Source organism: Peromyscus maniculatus, chromosome 14 (assembly GCF_049852395.1).
Source record: "Peromyscus maniculatus bairdii isolate BWxNUB_F1_BW_parent chromosome 14, HU_Pman_BW_mat_3.1, whole genome shotgun sequence".
Classification (NCBI taxonomy): domain Eukaryota; kingdom Metazoa; phylum Chordata; class Mammalia; order Rodentia; family Cricetidae; genus Peromyscus; species Peromyscus maniculatus.
In genome coordinates, this window is record NC_134865.1 from 49,365,839 (window position 1) to 49,383,602 (window position 17,764).

The 17,764-nt window shown below is 46.1% G+C and overlaps 1 long non-coding RNA gene across 3 annotated transcripts; it reads left to right on the plus strand.

Moving 5' to 3' along the window:
• The first annotated feature begins 1,441 nt into the window (after positions 1–1,441).
• On the plus strand, positions 1,442–16,164 carry LOC121822231 (uncharacterized). Of its 3 annotated transcripts, none has more exons than XR_013044386.1 (3): positions 1,442–2,327; positions 2,772–2,891; positions 10,772–16,164. It is a non-coding gene; the product is annotated as an uncharacterized LOC121822231 (long non-coding RNA). The 3 variants fall into 3 exon arrangements; XR_013044388.1 differs by lacking the exon at positions 10,772–16,164 and adding an exon at positions 4,839–5,227; XR_013044387.1 differs by lacking the exon at positions 10,772–16,164 and adding an exon at positions 3,157–3,951.
• The last annotated feature ends 1,600 nt before the right edge of the window (positions 16,165–17,764 follow it).

The window sequence follows — 17,764 nt, forward strand, 5'->3', positions numbered from 1 at the left end:
ACAGATCTGCATTGGCTCCTTCCTGCCTCTACGCCCTCCCCTCAACTCCCTCATTTCTGCTCCTAGGACCACATTCCCCATGAGAAGGGATGTCAAGCCCGGCACTCCAGCCATAATTGCTAAGCTATGAGTTCTTATCGCTCTGCTGTCCTAGGCTCTACTTTTCAGAAACGCGGATATTTTTCCTTGTAAGAGCAGTGGTACACTTGACCTTCCTACATTGTTCTTTTACCATTGATTTTTTTGAGTTCAAATGCAAACTATGACATTGAGATTTGTTATGCACTATCTGTAGGAATGTTTTTTTTTTTTTAAATTCTGTTTTCCCCATTTAACAGTGTGAGCTGTCCTTTCTAGCCTTGAGTTATCTAAGAATTTGCCCATAAAATTTATTGGCTGTTTAAAAAAAGGCCATCAATGACCACTCTGTAACCTATCTCTCACTTTGCCCTCCCAGATGGCTCCATGCTTACAGAATCACCTCCTCTCTGGCAAGAAGGGCCAAGCTCTCACCCCGAGGGGGGCTGGGAGTTGTTATTCTTTCTGCTTGAAATCCTCTTCCCGAAGGCTCTTCGTATGAGCATCTGTCTCCTTGTCATACATTAAGACTCAGGCTGGAACGCGATGTGCTTGCCTAGCATTCGCAAAGCCGGGGGATCTATCCTCAGCACCGGATAAATCAGGAGGGGCTGTGCATTCCTTTAAACCCCAGTCTCAGGAGGTGGAGGTAGGAGGATCTGATGTTCAAGGTCATTCTCAGCTCCATCGCGGAGTGTGAGGCTAGCCTGGGCTACATGAGATCCTATCTCAGTCAATTCTCCAACCCACCCGATTGCAGAGTCGTCTTAAAAACTATTGCCACTACCAGCACCATAGCACACATCCCAGGCCACGGCTGTCATGCTGCAGTATGAATTTGCGTCTTTTTTTTTTTTTTTTTTTGTCTGTTTCCCTAGTGAGAGCAACACCTACAGGACAGTAAGAACATCATCACCTTTCCCCATTGTATCTCCAACACCCATTCAGCACCCAGGACTTGGCAGGAGCACATCTGACTAACCCTCTCTCCTCATAGGTGAACTGGATGCCAGGGCCTCTCCCCTATTCAAGGGCATCATTCTACCAATTCGCTCCTCTCCTCTCCCACCTCATCCCTTCCCCCACTTTCCTGAGCCGACCCACCGGCAGACAAACGGCTGTAATTTCTCTCCTCTAGCAGCGCCGACCAGTTACCTCTCTCCCGGTGACCTGGTTCGGCTGACCTACATGTTTCAATTGTGTGCCACTTCCTCCAGCGGGGCAGCACCTCCTGGGGGGGTAGGGGGGTGGGGAGGGGGGATGGGCATACTTCTGCTTCGTCTGCTGCTGTTGCCTTCACATCGGGAAGTTTCTGGCCCAGAGCAAGCAAGAAAAACGTGTCAAAGGGGTGAGTCATTTCGTGGAGGAAATGAGCGAAACAGCGAAGCCTTCTTGAATTAGCAGAGAAGACATCAATCCTTGGAAGCTTGAGCAATGTCCAAGTAATATTTACCCAAGAAATGAATAAGATGGCCTTGTAGGGATGTGTGGTGGCTGCTCACACTGTGGATACACAAAGAGGCGCCTCCATCCTCCATGCTCCGTTGAACACGAAAAAACTTAGCAGGGAAGTGAGATCATAAAGGATAACAGTGTTGATTTTAAAATGGAAAATTTGAGGCCCAGAGACGGTGTCTTCCTCAAGCACTGTAGTCCTCTTTACGAAAAGCCACATTTAAAATTGGAGTTTACTTCCTTTCTGGGATTCGGCATGCAGCAATAGGGTAGGCCAGGAGGTGGCGACGCCTCTCCCTCTCCCTCTCTCCAGGACTATGCTCTAGGCAGCTTTGAAGGACTCAGAGAGCAAAGGTTGGGACCTGGCCTGATCAGCCAGCAGCCTGGAGGAAGGAGAGCCAAGAAAACAGGGCTTTGCCTTAGATTGCCTCATTTCTCTTGGCTGGGCCCCACGAGGAAAGCGGTGCTTGCTAAAAAAGCCGCATTTTGAAGGCTTTAGATATGTGAGCAGCTACAAACCTGAATGGTTGGCAGGTCCACACTGAGGATTTTTATCTCAAGTTCAAGGACTTTGAAAAATCTAGGACAGCAACTTGGCAACTTAGCGCTGACGGAACTTCTGCTCAACTTTCCCAGGCTTGGGCGATAGCCTTTGAGAGCCAAGAAGGTTTTCTTCAAGATGCAGACTGCCGAGACAACTTTTTACTGCAGAATTACCTACGGCCTGGCCTCAGGGAGCCACCAAACCACTGGTGACCTTGCTAACACTGAGACCCTTTAATACAGTTCCTCACGTTGTGATGACCCCCAACCATAAATGGTTTTCGTTGCTACTTCATAACTGTACCTTTGCCACTGTTACGAATCGTAATGTAGATATCTGTGTTTTGGGATGGTCTTAGGCGACCCCTGTGAAAGGGTCATTGGACCCCCAGGTTGTGAACCACCGCAAGCCCTAGCTCTGTGTGTAACGTGTGGACAGGGGTTGGGGGTGAGTGATAGGTATATGGATTTCCCAGGGTGAAGCTTGTTTTCAGTTTCTCTGGGAGTTCCAATCTCTCAAAAACACATTGGGAACCCGAGTTACGGGCTGGGGTGCAGCTTAGTGCTAAAGCTTGCCTTGTAAAGACCTTGAGTCCAGTCTCCAGCCCAGAAAAGAAAAAGGAAGGAAGGAAGACAGGCAGGCAAGCCACTCCCGATTCCCACAGAGGCCCGACTAATTTCTCTTTTTAATCCAGTTCTTCAGCTTTCATCAAGAAGCCTCTTAGTCAAGAGCCAGTCAGCTGACAGGAAATATCATCAGGTATCTGAAGAGAGAGGGGACAAGACATATTGACAAGAATGAAGCTATTAACCAGGTAAGCATCAGAGGGGACCCAAAGTCCCGCTGCTGGAGAGCTCCAGGAAGCAACCTCTACCCTGAGGGCTGGGCATGGGGAGAGGTGGGAATCATGGGGAGAGGTGGGAATCATTCCAATGTAACAACCCAAAGCTGTGGCTACCGTCTCTGAGCTGGAGAGGGGTTCATGGGACGGGGCGTCTCCTGGAACAGGGACATGGCGAGGCTGATTCTGCAAGTGTTGGGAAAAGTATAAACTGCCATGACAGATGCTCTCACGGCAGGCCACAGAGAGGAGGCTAAGGTGATCCTGGCAGGAGCAGAAATCCACAGGAAGCAGACAGAAGGGAACCAGTCCTTCCTTCCTCTGCCCGCCACATCCTTACCATGGAGAAGATGTTCCCACAGAGCCAGCTGGCAAAGCAGAATCGTGGTTGGCAGAGTCTCGGCTCCAGCATCACACAGGCTAGGCTTGGAGCAGAGAGGCAAGAAGGGTTCCCCAAAGACTCTGTTTACTGAAATACCCACAACCATTCTCCAGGCTCTCTGTGTGATTCGTCACTGGGCAGACTCTGTAATGTATCTGATGGATTTTTAGTAGACTTTGGTACTCCCGATGGCAAGGTAGTAACAGCCACCTTCCTCCATGGTCTTTTAGCAGAGAATCTTATTTCCATTTTTGGTCAGATTCTCTTCTTACTGAGTGGGCAGCAATGGAGACCTCCTGACTGTGGCTCATGGATGCTGTGGGCACTGGCCTATTTATAGAGGCCATCTTACCTCTCTAGTGAACTCCTCTGGGATTCTGACTCAGAAGCCATCGCCCACTCTCTCCTTGGACACTAGAATATCTCCCCGTACTGGAAATATGGCTTCACATTGTTAATATTCCAACTCGACCCTTGAAATCCTGCCCCTTGGGGCGGCCCTGTGTCCTGATGTGAAAAGCTCATTTTAAGGAAAAGTTCCTCCCCTCCCTCCCCCTCCCTCTCCCCCTCCTGCTCCATTCCCACGAGGTGTGCACACCTCTGCTTTCCCAGCCTTATCTATCTTGTCTCCCTCTTTCCTATCTTTCTCTTCATCCCTCTATTATAATAAACTCTCCACATGGATGCAGCAGCACCTGGGTGTGGATGACTTTGCATGCACCTCGGCCCTGCCCACCATCTTTCCCTGCACGCGTGGGATCCTCCAGCCCGGCCAGCGGTGGGTTGCCTACTCGTGCAAATTCATAACACTCATCATGCCCAACCAACATGACTCAGCAAATAGAATTAAAAAGCAAAACTATTTTGGTTTTCCACTGTGTCTTCTCCCTCATCTGCTCAAGGCAGTATAAGGCTTCCTCTGCCCCAGGTGGAGGTGAGAGCCAACTCCATGGTGTTCTGGCCACAGGAAGTAACACAGCCCTAAACCACACAATATAAATTTAACAATTAAACTATCCCATCCCTGCTGTGGTTTGAACATGTCCTTCAAAGGCTTATGTGTTGGAGCTCCATTGTCCATGTGGTGACGTGAGTGGCAGACTCTTTCAGAGGTGGGGTTTAGAGGGGAATGACCAGACATGTTCCTTCCCACACTCTGGCTCCGTAACTCCTAAGTGATCTCTCCCGGGTGCATGGGCTCCATCATGGTATGCTGTAGCCAAGGGAGTCCTTGCCAGAACCAGCACTATGCTGTTTGGACATCGACTTTCCTGAATTGTGAACTGAATAAGCTTCATTTCTTTATAAAACATCCAGCTTTGGGTATTTTGTTATTGTAATGGAAAATGCATGAATACACACTCCACAACATTTTACTTTAAAATTAGTTTTTCTCTCATCTACTAGCTTAGGATTTGTGAGAAGTAGTTTTAAAAAAAAAAAAGGTGGGGAGGAGGGTATATGACCAGCTGTGAATAGTTCTCCATTTATTATCCGTATGTTCTAATTCTGAACACACCTATAATCCCACCACTTAGGAAGCTAAGGCAAGAAAATCCTGCTTCTAGGAGCAGCCTTGACTGCATAGTGAGGCCTCTTCTCAGAACAAAACAGAAAAACAGAAAACAAAATTGGAGATCCAGGCATGAGAAGTGGTATGGGGCTGGGGTTTTTTTTTTCTTGACTGTTTAACGTTCTTTCTGGGCAAATGTTAGATGTTGCTTTTCAGAGGCCCTTTGTGGTGATCTTTCCTTCCTCCGAGGATGTCTTCCTCATAGCTTGCCTCCCAGGACAGATCCCTCTGTTCAGCCTCTAGGAACTGGTGAGACCTGGAGTGTTCCTCTGGGGTCTGTCTATCCCTCAACACAACCCTAGGTATAGATGAAGTTCTAAACGGTCTTATTAAATAAAAAACACGGAGCCACATATAGGGGTGAAAGCCCGAGAGAGATCAGGGAAATAGGGAAAGCCACAGCTAACCTTACCTCACAACTCTGCAGCTTCCAAATGCCATGACTTCCTGTCTACCCATGCCTATATGCCTTGCTGTTCTGCCATCTGATTTGCTCTCTCCGTTCAGCCTCATCACTCCCTCTTCCTGCCCAGTTCCGTCACTTCCTGTTTGTTGGTACAGACCTCCAAGGCTAACCAGTGTTGGAATTTAAAGCGTGTGCCACCACACCTGGCTCTGTTTCCAGTGTGGCCTTGAACACACAGAGATCCTGCCTGCCAAGTGGTAGGATTAAAGGCGTGTGCTAACATTACATGAATTCTGTGTTGTGGCTGGCTTTTTCCTCTGATCTCTAGGCAAGCTTTATTTATTAAAGCACACACACACAAAATATCACCACATTTCAGCACAAATAAAATATCACCAGACCTAGGGACAGATCTGAGGCGTTCCTTCCTTTCTTAGACACGGCTCACACCTGGCTATACACTTTCACACCCTCTGCTGGAATGACCTTGGGAAATGTGAGTGTCCCTAGCCCTGTCCTCTTGACCTCTTTTTATTCCATAGTCAGAGCCCGTGGTCAGCCTATTACTTACTCTCTAAATGTTCTAGAGGGGAACCAGCCTCGTGTGTTTTCTAAACTTCACAAGGAATGCATCATAGTGAGGTCCCACGATGGATGAGTTGAAGCCCCCCTTCATAAGCTTTCTATGGCAGCCCCACTGTCCTGTCTCTGCCACAGAGCACCAGAAACTCTGTCCACATGTGCATTTATCCTCAAACTCTGAGCCATTTCATCACCATGAGCAAGCAGTTCAAGAGTCAAAACTAGTGTCCTCTCGTCTAAATCCTGCAGGATGTTTTGGTGCCTCATCTTGGCGGGTGAGTGCTGGTGTCTTTGTGCCCGAACAGACTTTCTATTTTAGTGTCTTGCTATATGTGCGAACTGAACACAGAAAACGTGTCAAAGTGCTGGGCTGCTTTACTCTAAAAGCAACAACATTCTGAAAGCGTCCAAACACGAGAACAATGGCCAGAACAGGGCTTTTTATGCCTCCGAGGGTTTGCTGAGATAAAGAGGGGATGCTGCGAAGTTTCCCCCAGGGTCTTGGAATCAACACTCGACTGAAATCACCAAACTGTTTATAATCTTGTATAGAAGATTTGAAAACTGCGAGACTGCTCTGGAGGACTGCCTTTTGCCTTGCTTCTCTCTCTCTCTCTCTCTCTCTCTCTCTCTCTCTCTCTCTCTCTCTCTCTCTCTCACACACACACACACACACACACACACACACATCCACACACACAAATGCATGCACATGCTCTTCCATAACCATGTCTATTGGAGACTTGTACAGACATGTGTGGGACCCTCATAACTACAAGGACCTTATAGGGGTTGTTGAGTACCTAGAGCTTTTGTCCTTGGTGCTGAGCTTGAACCCAGAGTCTTGGGCAATTCTGAAGCTCCTGCTAATTTGGTATTTCCAGTTCAAAGAGGACATTTTACTCTTTAAGACTAGATCCAGGGCAAAGAACTGGCCTGCTTGGCAAGTGTTTCTGAGAAGGGAGTATAGGTAGAGTAGAGGTGATTGTAGCCGTCAGTTGGGGTTCCACCCCTCACAGTGGCCCACTCCAAGTCACTTGCCTGTTCTTCTTAGGTGCCAACTGCTTCCTGCTTCCGCCTGCATGAGCATGTGCTCTGGTCCTTGAAGAGCTTGTCCCAGAGGTGACCCTGACCGGTGACCCTGGGTGCAGGGCTCTCGGGAACCATTCTGAGGAGTGTGCCAAGCAAGTTATCAGAAGGTCTCAGAGGAACTGACTCTCTTCCCCTCATGGAAACCTAATTCCTAACCCCTTTCAGGCTTGCCTGTTGCTGGAGAGCTTCTCTCCAGGTTCCCCAAGCCCCGCAGTCCCACAATCCATGTATAAAATAATCACTCAGACGCTTATATTACTTATAAACTGTATGGTCGTGGCAGGCTTCTTGCTAACTGTTCTTTTATCTTAAATTAACCCATTTCTATAAATCTATACCTTGCCACGTGGCTGGTGGCTTACCAGCGTCTTTACATACTGCTTGTCCTGGTGGTGGCTGCAGTGTCTCTCCTTCCTTCTTCCTGTTTCCCCAATTCTCCTCTCTCCTTGTCCCGCCTATACTTCCTGCCTGGTCACTGGCCATCAGTGTTTTATTTATATAGAGCGATATCCACAGCACTTCCCCTTTTCTTCTTTTTTTAAAAAGGAAGGTTTTAACTTTAACATGGTAAAATTATATATAACAAAACAATTATTGAGCAAGAATTACAGTTACAATATTAAAGAAGATATCCTATCTATCTTATATTTGTGAGTTTAAGGTTTTATATCTAACTTATCTTTTATCATAACTGAGGAAATTACAACTATCTAGTCTTTAACCACATCAAAGACCTGAGAAGGAACATAATGGTACCTGAGAAATGGTAGATGGATGTAAGCAACTTTCAGGAATCTTGCAAGAGTAGACCAAGACAGCTGGCAGCCTGGACAGTCACCTAATGTTTCTCAGCATTGTTGGTGCATTCAAATTGGCTACAGGCCTAGAGTATCTGACAGACCATTTTCAGAAGCAGAAATTTTGAAAGACCATCTTACCCTGTCTTGGCAGAGTACAGTGGTTGCTTTCCTTGTGTCCCGCTTGTCCAGAAAGGACAGCATTGTATTCGTACTGTTAGCCGTCAAGGCAAGGGCAGTTCTTTGCCCAGTAGGCCATTTTGTGCCAAGAAGACAAACTTCCAAATGGAAATGTCTTAGAAGCCCAACATTCTCTCAGGATCAAATTGGTGCAGCCAGGAGCAATTGTGTCTCACATCAACAGAATTCTAAGTTATTTAAATGCCATATTCTCTAGGTCTATGAAGTGTTTGAAGATTACCTATCTATCTGAAATATATCTATGTATACCTAGAAGACTTAACTAACATGGCTACAAATATGATTATCATAGATGACTAATTATTAATCTATTTTTAAATTATCCATTACAATTTTAAATGAGTTACATAAGCATAATACCTCAAACAAGAATAGAAATATATATATATATATATATATATAGTATAACAAAATTAATTTTAAGTTTGTATCAATAAACTAAAATTTATTTAGTTTATTTATTTAAATAAACTAAAATTGTTTATACCAATGTAAAACATTTTAAACATAAACTAAAATCTATACCAATGTAAAACATTTTAAACAAGTTGTTCTATCAAAAGGCAAGCAATACAGGCTAGCAAGATGTCTTAGCTCCTAAGAGCACTGGCTGCTCTTCCAGAGGACCCGGGTGTAGCCCCATGGGACGGTACATGTAAGCACCCACATGGCAGCTTACAATCATCTGTAACACTACTCGGGGGATCCAATGTGCTCTTCCGGCCTCCCCAGGCATTGCACACACATGGTGCACAGACATATATGCAGACAAAACATCCTTATGTATAAAAGTGAAATGAACCTTACACTAACTTTTTTTTAATCCGAAGACACCCCCCCCCTCGCCTTTTTGAAACAGGTCTTGTATATCCCAGGCTGGTATTGAACTGGATACACAACCTGCCTTCACCTCGTGCTTTCTGGGATTACAGGTGTGTGCTAACACAAACCATTTATGTGGAGCTGGGAATGGAACCCAGGACCTTGCACTCAGCGAGGTCTGTCCAAGGTCCCTAGATCCGTAAGTGTTTTGAATTCAGGCTTCTAAGGCTCAACTCTGTGCTTGTCTTAGTATGGGTTCACCTCAGTGACCCTTGAGGCAGGCCTCTTAAAGACCACACAGAGAACAAGGCAGAGCTCCTTGGGCTACTTTAACCCTACTTTAGAGACTTAATTGGCTTTACCTGTGGTTCTAGATGCAGCCAGTACTTCATTCAGTCGAATAAAATGTGTGTCAATGAGCCAAGCAGTAGTTTAGTTTTATGGATATAAAAGAACTGAAGAAAAAGAAAAAGAAGAAGAAGAGGAGGAGGAGGGAGAGGAGGAGGAAAAGGAGGAAGAGGGAGAGGAGGAGGAGGGAGAGGAGGAGGAAAAGGAGGAAGAGGGAGAGGAGGAGGAGGGAGAGGAGGAGGAGGAAAAGGAGGAGGAGGGTGCGGGAGGACGGAAGGAGCAGGAGGCAGAGCATGATGAGCAGCAGAGTATATTAGTCACCTCAAAGCTGCTTCCCTGGTAAGGGGGAGTGCAGAGAGATAAATTGATAGAAAAAAATTAACTGATTAGAAGGTGACTCTCCTCCCCACCCCCCCACCCCCCACCGGAAGTCCAGATAACAACTTGGTTTTGGCTTTGATGGTTCAGTTTGATTCTGATTTTCCTCTGGTCTGTTGGATCTGCCCAGGGCTTAGTCCGAAACAGTGGCCTCCTGTGGTGTTCATGTAACAATCCCGGCTCTGCTTCCCTTTCCCGGTTCTCTCACAGAGCTTCCTCTGATCACTGACTCCTTGTTCTCAAACCTTTGCCCCAGCGCCTGCCTACCGTCTGCGGTGGGGGATTAAAGCTGAGGCGGTGAGCATGGAAAGCCTGTCTCCAGCAGGAAAACATAAGCTATGCTAGCTGAAACCCCGGCTCCTCTGTAAGTTCAGCCACGGGTGACAGCAAAAAGTGTCAGCAGCTTCCGTTTACTGACAGCCTCCTTGATAGGGAGCGCGACACCAGCACTTTGCCCAGCACCCAGTTAGAGGCAGTCTTGGGGGGAACATGGTGCTCTCTTATCTTCCAGTGGAGGAAATGAAGATACTGAGGCAAAGTCACGGAACTTGTGCATGCCAGAGTTGATATATGACCTTAGGAATTCGGTTCCTGAGCCTGAGCTCTTGACTTTACAAATGATTGCCTACCAAACAAGCGAAACACAGCTCTTTGTGTGGTTTTGAGAGGCCTCTGGGGGATGGCGGAGGTGGTAAAGACAGACATAGAGTTAAGAGTTAGAAGCCTAAATTCAAGCTACCTGCAACCCCAAGGACCGTGAACAAACCATTTCTCTGCTCTTAGCTTAGACTTTGTTTCTAACTCCGGGTGGAGGAGAGGTGGTAAGAAACAATGTAGACTCATGGGGATTGAGTGGGGGTGTGAGGCTCCTAATGAAATGTAGCCCCAGACGCACTTCGGAAACTAAACACGGAGGGTTCAGATGCTATAGGCAAGAATACACCACAGCTTCCCACCACCCTTCTCCGGGAAGATGTGAGTGAAGGAGCTCGGTGCCGTTTGCCTGGTACGCGTTTGCACGGTCCGTTCATGTTTATAGGTTTTATGATGATGGAATTTAGGACTCCGACAGCTCCAGTTTTACTTCTGGGTTATGTGTGTGAACCTTGGGCAGGTCATTTAATTGCCCCAAGACTTAGGTCTCTCGTCTGTGAAATGGGGATACTAACACAAGACTACATAAAGAGTTCAGAGGTGCACTCAATGTGTTTATTGAAGCCCACTACTTTCGTGGTCAAAGTAAGTCGTCTTTGTTATTACTATTGATTTTAGGACGGAAAAAAAAAAGTCAGCCCCACTCAAAGATGTAGAAAGAGAAAATGGAATCCACCGTCTTCAGTATCTCTGCCTGCTCCAGTTCACCACAGCGTTCCTATTTACATTCAAACCCCACACATCTTACCAAAGGAGAAGATAAAGCTGATGGAAGCCATCATGGACCATCCTACCAGCATCAAAATATATCTACAGCAGTGGATGCATAGAGACACTGCACTTACAAACAACAGCAGATACTCCCAAATCTCAGGATCAAACAGAACAGTGTGTGCCGGTGTGGGGTTGTGGGGTAATGTCGTGAACCGGAGAAGAGACGGGGAGACTAGGTAGCGTCTGCTGAGCGCCAGGCAGGGACTGTGAAAGCAGTCCATTCCAGGGTAGAAGGAAGCAGGGAGAGGTGGAGAGGCCTGAGCAGCCAGCCTCCTACACAGCAGCGGGGGGTTGATAAGCTGATTCCCCACGGGTCCTGCACAGGGCCTCATGGGAAGGAACCTTCTGGGTCCCCGGAACCCGCAATACTTAGGACGGTCTTAAGTGCCTCTTGGAAGCTCAGCGGCTTGTTAACTTGTCACACGTAAAGGCAGGAGAGAGGCCTGACATTTTTCTGACGCCTGGAAGCGAAAGAAGAAAAGCTTCTGACACTCAGGGCCACATCCTGAACGACAGGGGTCAGTGTGTGCAACCGATCCGTGTGGGCGCAGGCTTCTAATTATTTCCTGGATAACCTGTTATCTATTATCCATCAGGCTCCTTGCCAGAATATGCAGACGTCTCCTGAGACCTTCGAGTTCCTGCTCTTAAAGGGGACGCAGACAGCTGGACAGCCACTGGCGAAAGGCTGTCCTCCCTTGCCTCTGCCTAAGCTAGGGAGCAAAGGCTGGGGGCCCCAAGCCTGGGCGGGGGGCGGGGGGGGGGAACGACGACGAATAAATCATGAGTTCCTTAGGACTCCCTCCCTCAAGCTCCTCAGAGAGACTTGGCTGTATCAGAAACGTCTGGAAAATTTTCTGAGAGGGATGTGTTTTCTTGGGCTGCAGTCATTTGCTTGACAAACAGCGAAACTCTTCAAATAACCTTCTGCTGGGAGTCAGGGAAGGGAGGATGTCAGAATTCGACGGTCTGTATTGTGGATCCAGGGCAGACCCTGGCTAGCACCCAGATGAACCCCGTATCATCCACTATCAGTCACACCCTGGCCTATATTTGTACTAAGGCACAATGAAATGTCACCCAGTGGGAGGGGACCACAAGTATGGGACATTGTTCTATTTTCTAAAGATAGCACATGTTCATTTATTTAAAAATTTAGAAAGTCCAGAAAGGAAAAAAAAAAAGACTCACAGTTGATTTCTCTGAGGTTGGGCTGTCATTGTTAACATTTTGGAGTATCGGGTACTCCCTCCTACCACGTTAATTTATACCAACCCGTGAAATCCAGGGCTTTTTAGTTAAAAATACAATGCTTCCCTTTCATTCTTTGGAGGCATGGGGAGGGTAATGTGTCATTTAGCACTGGAGTTTGAGGTCAGAGCTCTGTCTGGAACAAGGCCCATGTTGCCAGGCTAAGGGTGAGCAGGGCTCACTGACCAGCAGGGTCTGGGATGGCTCAAGTCCAGGCCCTTTGGTTTCAAGCAGAGCAGGAGGGTTGAAAGAGGTTATTCTGGTTATCAAAAGCCAGCAGACATGGAACTAGCCCTCCGTGGAAGCTTCTAGAAAACTAGAACAAGGTGGGACAGGGGTTTCAAAGGTTCAGAAATCTGCTGAAGAAGGGCAGTTGAGGTAATCAGTTAGTAGATGGTCCCAGATTTCTACTTTGAAGCAAATTCCAGACCAGAGCTCAGGCATGGAAAACCAAGGAGAACATTCAGCAGAGAAGTTGGGCCGGGGAGGCTGAGGTGGTTGGAATTTGCCTAGCAGAATGTAAGGGAGGCAGGATTGACACAAGATGGCTGGAAGGTCTGACAGGAAGATTCTGCTGAGCACCAGGCCCCGGATGTGTGCAGGATCGAGGGGAAAGTCTCCGAGAGACTGCATAAAAAACAGTTCTAGGGGCACTTATGAAAGTCACACTTTTAAAGATTAGGTCCTGATGTGTTTAAAGATTTGTCTTATTATGCATATGAATGTTTTCCCTGCATGTTTGCATGGATACCACTTGCATGCCTGGTACCTTGCAAAGGTAAGAGAGGGTAACAAGTCCCTGGAACTGGAGTTACAGACTCTTGTGCATCACCATGTGGAGGCTGGGAATCAAACCAGCGTCCTCTGCAAGAGCAGTGAGGGATCTTAACCACGGAGCGCTCTCCCTGGTCCTAAATAAGTTTCTATGAACAGAAGGAATAGCAATGTTTGTTAAACAAGGCATTGAATTATGGAGGCAAAACCTGTGGCTTACAGGAGTCTTTCATACTTGTGCAGACTCCTGGAGGGGCCCCTAGGATGTCTGTGTAGGTAGAATTGATTAGCGTGTATCATCATTAGAAAGAAGAGTGAGAACTTTCTACAGTATTTATCTTTTTAATTCGTTTAAGAACAGCAGCAAACCTACTGCATGCCAATGCCGTAACATTCTTGGTTTAGACTGTATCACTACGCAACCTAGGCTTCCTCAAACTTGTCATCCTCCTGCCTCAGTCTCTTAAGTGTTGGAGTTACAGGGTGTGCACCCCTATGCCCAGCACTAATAACACAGTTTAAATAGATGAGAAATAACAATATGTACACATTTTAATGAGAATAGCGACACCGATAGTTTTGCAAATCTCTTTAACGTCTGGTTTAATAGAGCAGCTGAATAATCATATCTGTGTTTGTATTCAATACATTGGGACATGTAGTTTCAATAGAAGTATATGAAGAAAAAAATTAGTGTTGATCCCACTGGGCGAGAATAAGACCATTACCACAATTTTTGAGCCAAATTTGAAGCAAGCTTTGTTAAATACTGGCCGGGATGATAGACAGTGGCCTGATCCATACTCGGGATTCCCAGAGAATGGCCAGAATTATGTTAGTTGGGTGCTTATAAAGGCAAAACCCACAAGGCTACATACTTCCCTGCCTTTGTCCAATCAGGGGAAAGCATACATCCTGACATGCATACCTCCCACCTAGGTGCGATTAAATACATTCTGTGCAGTCATGGCAACCGACCTTGTTTATAGAGGTGAAAACATGTGGCTTGTTATCTTACACAACAGCCCCCAGCATTCCAGGAAGTCATCTCTCCTTGGGCGAGTGGGGCTGACCGGTGAGAGACATTTTGTTTTATAGCTCTCTTAAGCGCAGTCATTTAAACTTATAGCTCTCATACTAGTCTCACCCAGATCTGTAATGAGGAAAATTAGGATAAACAGGGCCTGGGGAGACAGTTCACTGTGTAAGAGCGCTCACCGCGCAAGCATGGAGACCTGAGTTCTAGTCCCAGTGCCCACATAGAAGGAATGCACGGCCAGATGTGCCTGTAACCCCAGGACAGCAGGGTGGAGCCAGGCAGATGCTGGGGAGCTGCCAGCATAAATGTAGTTTCAGGTTCAGTGAGGACCCCATGTTGAGGGAATACGATGGAGAACAATAAAAAATGATACCTGCTGTCTTCTTCTGGCCTTTGCACACAGAGATACACACATATGTATACAACACACACACACACACACACACACACACACACACTAAAAAATAAAAAGGGAAAGGGAGAGATATTTTAATAGCCTTTTCTGATATTTCTGAGTTTCCTTTTGATACCACATGAAAACAGAACATGTGGTAGTTTATTCTTAAGACTAATCATTGCAAGGAGTCTGAAGCCATGTCTAAAAAAGATTTTAAAATATCTGTGACATCAAAGCCTCTTAGCCTCTCTTCCACTTTGAGTCCATTTTTACCTCTGTATTATTTTGTAATCCCACATATGAGTCCTTAGAAAATATCAATGACTGCATAATACAGTTATTCTGAATTTTGACACATTTCTTATGTATTATTAAAATCGCATTTGTTAATATTTGTTGTGAGATAGTTGTACACTGTGTGAAGGTGTATTGCTGTGATTGTGAAATGAAAAGATGAATGGCCAATCGCTAGACAGGAGGTATAGGCGGGACTTCTGGGCAAAGAGAGGACACAGGAGGAAGAATCTAGGCACCCTTGAGAGAGACCCAAGAACATGGGGAGAGGAAGTGGAAGGTGCAAGATGGAAGAGAGGTAAGGCCACGTGGCAGAATGCAGATTAAAAAATATGGGTTAATTTAAGTTATATGAGCTAGTTGAGACAAACTTAAGCTAAAAGCCAAGCTTCCATAATTCATTAAGTTTCTGTGTCATTATTTGGTGGTACAGAGAAAGACTTGTTACAAATATTGCCACCAGTTTTAGTATAAAATCTTTTTTATTTTTAACATTTTTATTTTCTATTGCTTGAGAGTTTCATACATGTATAGAGCAAGTTTTAGTCATTTGTACCCTCTGTTACTCTCTCTCATTCCCTACTTCTTCCCCACTATAAACTCCCTCTTTCCAACAAATCCATGTCTTTTGGGTGTGGCCCACTGAGCTTAACTGGGTTTCTTGCATGAACCTAGTTGGGAGGTTACTTGCTGGGCAACTTCTCAGTGTCTACACCACTGAAGGAAGTGACTCCTCTTCTTTCCTCAGCCACCACTCATGGTCAGACAAAAGGATCAGAAAAGCCTCTCAGGATTAGGAACGGTCATGCTCAGAATGGCAGGGGCGCATCTCCCAAATATCTAACTTTAGTTTGAAAACTCACATTTCATCATTGATAGCAAGCTGTCTTAGTTGTTTCCTCAAAGCCATAGGGGCTCACTTTATTCATTCTCAAGACAATGTTTGCTGAATGACTAAGTCTGAAGAGCCATAGTTATCTTTCAATGATTTTTTTTTTCATTTGAAACATGTATTCATTGAAAAAAAAAAATAGTAGAAGGGCTAGGCATGGTATCACATACCTGTGTTCCAGTGCTTGGGAGGTAGAGACAGGAGGATTAGGACTTCAAGGTTAGCCTTGGTTGCGTGTAAAATTTGAAGCCAGTCTGGGCTACAGGAGACTCTGCCTGAAAACAATGAAGAAAGAAACAGAGAAAGAGGAAGTGGTTAACTAGTGTAATTAACAACCAAACCGCTGCACACATTTTGTGCCTTCAGACCATCATCGGATCTTCAACACAACAGAGATACTTCTCACATAATCCTGAGATTCCTAGATGATATACCCATAATGAGTGAGATTTAATAAAGTTAATAACTTTACTGCTTCATCAAGGATATCCTGATGGTGTGCACTTGGATTGATTTCCTTGAAAACGCATGGTAGCAAAAACATACACAGTGACCAAGAGAAGCTTGTCGGAGGGGTTTGGTGGGAACGCCCTTGCCTAGCATGCATGAGGCCTAAGGTTCAGTTTCTAAACACACAAATAAAACTAGTTCTGAACAACCTTTTTCGTGCTTTGTATTTTCTGAGGATGGGGTGGGTTTATGTAGCTTTGGTTGTTCCAGAACTCTCAATGTAGACCAGGCTGGCCTCGAACTCAGATATCCTCTAGCCTTTTAGCCTCTGGAGTGCGGGCATCAAAGGCATGTGCCATCATGCCTAGCAAAGTTTTTTTGTGCTAAAGTGTCAATAGGTTTGCTTTGCATTGCCTTTGTACTGCTCTTTTGCAAATTCCATATCACAAAAAAGAAAAATAATTCCTATTATTATTACAAAATATTTTGACCTCTTCAACTTCAGCAAAGCTTCAAGGATTCTCTCTCACAGATCAACTGATCCTCTTCCTCTTCTCTCTCTCTCTCCCTCCCTCTCCCTCTCCCCCTTCCCTTCCCCTCCCCCTCCCCCCCTCTCCTTTGTCTTAGGTAGTCTAGGCTGCTCTTGAACTCACTATGTAGCCGAGGATGACCTTGAACTTCTGATCTTCCTGCTTCCACCTCCTGAAAACTGGGATTACAGGCATGTGCCACTGTGTCCGGTTTATGTGGTCCTGGGGATTGACCTGAGTTTCGTTTGTGCTGGGCAGGTAATCTAAAAATGGAGCAAAATTCTTAATCTTTCTCTCTAGAGGCTTAATAAAAATAGACCCCAAAATATAACCAGCTTGTGCTGGTAAATTCTGATGGGCAATCTGATGGGATTAAGAAGTCCCTAGGAGATTGAAAATGCACCCCTCTGAGTGGGTACATAAACACGCCCTGAATGTGATTGTGCAATCCATAGTCTGGAACCTAAAGAAAATAAAATTTGGAGAAAAGAAAAAGAAAAAAAAACACAGGTGTTCTCTGTCTCTCTGTCCCTTTCTGTCTGTCTGTCTCCCTCTGCTTTCACGATGTGAGCTGCCACGTCCTGCTGTACCTTCCTTGCTAAGGTGGACTGACGCCTGAGATTCCTTGAGCTCAGATAGGCAGTTCCTCCCCTTTAGCTGTTTATGTCTGGTATGGCTGTTATGGATGGTCACAGCCATGAAAGGTTGTGCCTAAACCCTGCTGTCCCGAGGTCTCGGGGCAGCAGCATAGGAAAGAGCTAGCACTCCGACAGTTGAGGGGATGAGAGAGAAAGTTTCCAATGACTAGAATTTAAGAACCCGAGGAAGGGACCTATGGAGCTGGCAACCCTGAGATGCAGCTCTGGGGAGGGGTGCCAGCTGGTTGGAGCGGTGGAACTGGCAGTGGCGGGATGGGACTGGTTTTCTAAGTGTCGGGGAAACCGTAAGGTGTGTTCCACTGTTGCTGAGGGAAGGAGCTGTGGCCGCCAGAGTGAAGAAGCATGGCTGGGGTGGGACTCAACTGGAGATGCAAACGGGAAGGATTCAGTCCTTCCTCCCTCCCCCAGCCTTGCAGCTTTCCTGTCCTGTATCACCTCTGTGGAGCCCAACAGAAACAGCAGGAAAGCAGGAGCATGGTCTTGTGGAGCTTTTGCTTAGCATCCCAAGACACAGTGCGAAGGGGTGGCCTTGGAACCAAGTGCCAGTCACA